Genomic DNA, 6,000 nt, shown 5'->3' on the forward strand with positions numbered 1-6,000 from the left:
GCACCTTTAGAGACTTTTATTTCTAAAACTTGATCAATCTCTTGTTTCTGAGGTGCATGAGGAAAGTGAGAGAATTTACTTCTTATGAATTTGCGAGTCTGAAGAGATCTAAAGAAGTGAGTTTTCGGAAGGTTAAATTTGTCTGATAGGTATGAGAAAGTAACAAAAGTATTATCGTGGAAGAGATCATTAATATTTACAATGCCCCTTCTAAACCATAATGCGAAGGCTCCATCTGAAATGGAAGCTAAAAAAGACGGATTTTTATATATAGGAGACAGACCCGACATTTTCTGAAAGCCAAAGTGTTTTCTAAATTGTTGCCAAATTTTTAGACTATGCAGAACTAAAGGGTTTGAAGAATAGTGGGAAAATTTTATAGGAATAGAAGAACATAACAGAGCGTGTAAAGAAACTCGGCTACAAGACTCACATTCTATTTCAACCCATGCCGGCACCCAGTGACAAAGACCGTAATGCGACTGACTCCAATATAAAATGCTATGAATGTTTGCTGCCCAGTAGTAAAATAAGAAGTATGGAAGTGCAAATCCACCTAATCTTTTGGGTTGCTGAAGAAAAAGTTTCTGTATTCTTACTGGGCCTCCGTTCCAAATAAAATCTGAAATCATTCGATCCAGGGATTTAAAGAATGCTTTTGGTATAAATACCGGAATATTTTGGAATAAAAATAAAAATTTGGGTAAAATATTCATTTTTATGGCATTAATTCTACCTACCAATGAGAGTGGCAAAGTTTTCCACCTAACAAGATCCTCTTTTGTTCTCTCCAAGATTGGAATAAAGTTATGTTTGAATAGATCGACATGTTTTCGTGTTATTGTAACTCCCAAGTAACGGAAATTATCTGAAGCTGATTTAAATGGAATATTTGATGCTAAAAGATCTCTTGCAACTGTGTTGATTGCAAAAAATTCACTCTTATGCAAGTTTAATTTATAACCTGAGACGCTACCAAATTGTTCTAAAATACTTAAAACATGTGGAAGACAAGATTCTGGATTTGAAATATATAATACTACATCATCAGCATAGAGGGAAATTTTCTGTTCTTTTCCTGCTCTATGGATGCCAGTGATATTACAGTTAGAACGAAAAGAGATTGCAAGAGGTTCTATAGCTATAGCAAACAAAAGTGGGGACAGGGGGCAGCCCTGTCTTGTCCCACGGTGAAGAGAGAAATATTCAGAACTAATACCATTCGTTTTTACCGATGCAACAGGGGAAGAATATAGAAGTTTTACCCAGGACACAAATTTATCACCAAACCCAAATTTTTTTAATGTAGAAAATAAATAGTCCCACTCAACGCGGTCAAAAGCTTTCTCCGCGTCAAGAGAGACTAGGGCTTCTGGCATGTATGAGTCTGATGAGGTATAAATTATGTTCATCAGCCTCCTAAGGTTAAAGAAGCTTTGTCTGTTTTTTATGAATCCAGTTTGATCCGGGTGAATAATGTCTTGAATAACAGATTCCAACCTTAGAGAGAGAATCTTAGCCAGGATTTTCACATCTACATTAAGAAAGGAAATTGGACGATAGGACCCACAGTCTAGTGGATTTTTTTTAGGTTTCAGGATCAATGATATTGACGCCTGCCGCATAGAGGGAGGAAGATGCCCATCATTTAGGGATTCTTCAAAAACCGAAAGTAGTAGTGGGGAGAGCTGGAGAGAGAACTTCTTTAAAAACTCAGAAGGAAAGCCATCAGGACCTGGGCTTTTTCCGCTCTGCATCTGAGCAATAGCTTGCTGAATTTCGGTTAGTCTAATAGGATCATCTAATTTGGTTTTTGACTCGTTACTAATTTGAGGGATGTCAAGATTTTCAAAAAAGTGATCAATAAGATTAGCATCTTTGAGGGAGTCTGACTGATACAATGAAGAATAAAACAGTTTAAATTGATTATTAATTTCTTGAGGGTCTGATATACTATTCCCTGCTGTGTCTTGGATTTGAGCAATAAAGCTCCTTGCAGTTTGCAGCCTAAGTTGTAATGCATGTGCTTTGCTTGGTTTATCGCCAAACTCATAGAATCGATGACGTGACTTAAGTAAAAGGTGTTCAGCATGGTTAGTGGAAAGAAGATTATATTCGGAAAGCAAAAAAGCCCTTTCCTTATATAGTAATGGGGTTGGACTTAGTGCATATTTTTGGTCTAACTGACCAATCTGTCTAGAGAGTTCGCAGAGCTTTCTATCCCGCACCTTTTTGATATAAGCAGAACGAGAAATTATTTCTCCACGCAAATAAGCTTTGAGCGTGTCCCAGAGAAGAGATACAGAGATTCCTTCAGTGGAGTTAACCTCAAGAAAAGTACTGATCTTTTCTGAGATAAATTCAACAAAGCGGCTATCTGATAAGAGTAATACATTCATTCTCCAAAAATGTGAAATTATAGAACCCCCAGGGAGGGCCAGATCGAGAATTACTGGGGCGTGATCAGAGATGACTATACTTCCATAAGATGAATACTTGACTAAAGGAATAAGTTTGCTGTCAATGATAAAATAATCGATACGTGAATAAGTATGATGAACTGGAGAAAAAAAAGAAAACATTTTAGAAGTGGGATTCAAATGGCGCCATATATCAGTTATACCGTACCACTCCAAAAAGGAGTTAATTGTTTTAGAGGATTGGGACAGGGTACTTGGTCTGGGGGAGGACCTGTCTAATACAGTATTCAGGACACAATTAAAGTCACCTCCCATAATCAGTTGGTAAAGATTCAGGTCCGGAAAATTAGAAAAAATATTTACAAAGAAGTCTGGATTATCCCAATTAGGAGCATAAACACTTGCTAAAGCAACTTGATTACCATAAAGAGTGCCTGAAACAATCACATATCTACCGTTGGGGTCTGAAATAACTTTAGAAGGATTAAATGGAGTATTCTTGTTAATTAAAATTGCTGCACCTCTAGCTTTACAATTAAATCCAGAGTGGAACACCTGTCCAACCCATGACCTCATCAAACTTTTATGGCTGGAGTTCTTAAGGTGGGTTTCCTGCAAAAAACATATATCTCCCTTCAACTTAAATAAATTGGAAAATATTTTTATACTTTTCACTCGATTATTTAATCCCTTTACGTTCCAACTAATTAATTTAACAATGCCCCCCCTCCCCTGGAATGTATTAAGCATTGGTAATAAACCTTAGCTCAATATTGTTAGGGGAAAAATAATAATTTTTAAAATAGAGCATGACAAAAAGTGCTGGCATATAAGAGATGGCTGAAGGTGCAGAAAAAAAATAAAAAGAAAAAAAAGAAAAGAAAAAAATGCTTCGTAACATACGAAACAATAACAGACCTGACTGAAAGGAACATAACAGACAGGTACAAAACAGCTAAGTTAACTAGCTCTTGCAACTTTAGCTGCCCTTTCGGCAGTGCTCCGTGAACAGGAGTTAAGTATAGTTTATTCTTTTAGCAGTAGGCTATATGGTGAATGGCATCTAAACCAGAAAAAAAGGCAGAGCAGTAGGATGGCATCCAACTCAGTATTCAGTTTATAGAACGGTCACATTTTAGCGACTCAGGATTGAATGTTTTACTAAATTACCTACCTCCCTTTTCATAACACAAACACTCGCTTAAAACAGGGTAACGAACTCTTTTTAAATGTTAAACATGTCCGTAGCTCAATCCTTGCTGGTTGCAGACTTAATGACCGTACTAACAAAGTCCATCGCTGCCTGCGGGGTCTGGAATAGATGGCGTTGTCCTTGGAAGTCAACGCGGAGTCTGGCGGGATGCAACATTCCGTAGGTGATGCCAGCATTGCGGAGTGCTGTTTTCACGTCTTTGAATTCAGCGCGGCGTCTCGCCACTTCAGCAGACATGTCCGGGAAGATACGGACAACCGCACCATTAAACTCCAAAGAGCCCAGTTCGCGACTCAGCTTCAATATGAGTTCTTTGGTTTGGTAATGGTGGAGTCGGACCAGCATATGTCTAGAAAAAGCGCTTTGCTGAGATTTTTGTCCGACACGATGAGCTCGATCAATTTCCAGAGGTCGCTTAAAGGCGCCGTCTCCAAACAGTTCAGTAAAAAATGAGGCCATAAAAGCAACCGGATTTTGGCCCTCCGAGCCCTCTGGTATTCCAATAATCCTTAGATTTTGCCTCCGAGACCGGTTCTCCAGGTCATCCAGCTTGAGTTTGAGGCTTGTGTTCTCTGTTTGCAGCGTGCTGCACAGTTTCTCCACCGCCGTCAACCGGCCGTCTGAGTCGTTGAGTGCCTCTTCAATGTCCCCGATCTTTTGAGCTTGTGATGACAGGGTTGTTTGTAATGTGGAAACGGCAGAACGAATTTCAGACAGAAATTCAGATCGTAGTGACGAGATTTCTGAACGGATGGTGGATGAAATTAGGTCCTTCAAGGAAGCTGGCGTGATCTCTTCCTCCACCTGTACTGAAGCACTACCGTTAGCCTTAGTAGCTTGGTCGCTCCCTTTGTCAGTCAGCATTTCCACAATATTTCGCCCTGATTTTCCTGGTTTGGGCATTTTTTCCTTATTAATGTAACATAAAATCGAATATGTAATAAAAAATGACTAAATAAATAGCACTGCTAAAAAGAAAACAAATGTGTGTTCACAGAGCGACTTCCAACCACGTCTATTCACCACGAGGCATACCGGAAGTCCCTGGAACCCCCTTTTTTAGGAGCTTGGATGGAATAGGGTCTAACGTATTGTTAGTTTGGATGATGTAACAAGAAAATAATGTAAAACAATGTAATACTCAGGTTTTAGCCAGGTTTCTGTCAAACAGAGCACATCTAGATTATGATCAGTGATTATATTATTTGCAAAAAGAGCTTTGCTGGCACATGAGACATGAAAGACTTGACATTGTGTTGTTTTCATGTAGATTTCTTCACATAATATATAATCACATAATATTTGATTTTGATAAGACTTGCTCAGTTTAAAAGTAGACATGTCAAGCTTTTTATAGATCTATCTCTCATGTCCCTATGTTGAGTATTTTCTGAGTTACAGTTCATTTTAATGGCACAAAGGCAGACAGCGCATGTTTTCTTTATTTTATAAATGCAAAAAGTTTTATTGTTATTATGTGTGTATACAAATAAAACCTTTACAGATGTGTTTGATGTATTGCTTTTATCTGTACAATCAAAGCTGAAAGTGTAATTTAAGTTATTTTCGGTCTTATCAGGAGAATTTGCCACAAAACGTGTATCTGCGTTAGTTGACTCCAGAGGGCTAATGCTTAACTAATATAAAATTGTGGACAAGTTAATCATTATTACTAGTTTGTTTAAGCTTCCTGCAAAATCCTGGACACTTTAAATAGTGTTACCCATTTTTTTCCCATGTCTTATGACCAAGCGTCTCTCCAGTTCTTGCAATTTTGCAGTATTTTTCCCGCTCATGTCGGGTCTGGTTGTACTGAATAGCTTTGCCTTAACATTGTACACCCGACAAGACCTTTTGGATATTGGTGTTCACTTTTCCAACAGCTTAATCACCAAACCTCAACTCATCCCTGAGATCTCCAGAACACACAAGGTTACGCACTCTATATGCCCTGGGCGGTAGTGCTTGTATGCGGCGTAGAGATTATAAACAAAGGCAGGGGAAGCACAGAGGTATAAGAGCTAAGCAAAAGCTAACACAGGTCCAGCTCTCTTTACCAAGCATTTTCCTCACTAATGTGCAGTCACTGATTAACAAAATGGACGAGTTATGACTTCGCATCACCCACAGTAAGAGACTTTTGGATTGCAATGTTATGGTTTTTACAGTAACATGGTTACACAGTGACATACCCAATAATGCTATTATTATTGAGCTAGCCGGATGCTACACGCTCAGGGCAGATAGTACAGCAAGATAACTCCAGCAAGAGAAGAGGCGGCAGATTGTGCATTTATGTGAACAAAGCTCGGTGTACGAACAGTGTCACTATTGTGAGACACTGCTCAGCTAACCTAGAGTTTCTCA

Source organism: Carassius auratus, chromosome 29, assembly GCF_003368295.1.
Source record: "Carassius auratus strain Wakin chromosome 29, ASM336829v1, whole genome shotgun sequence".
In the NCBI taxonomy this organism is placed as follows: Eukaryota; Metazoa; Chordata; class Actinopteri; order Cypriniformes; family Cyprinidae; genus Carassius; species Carassius auratus.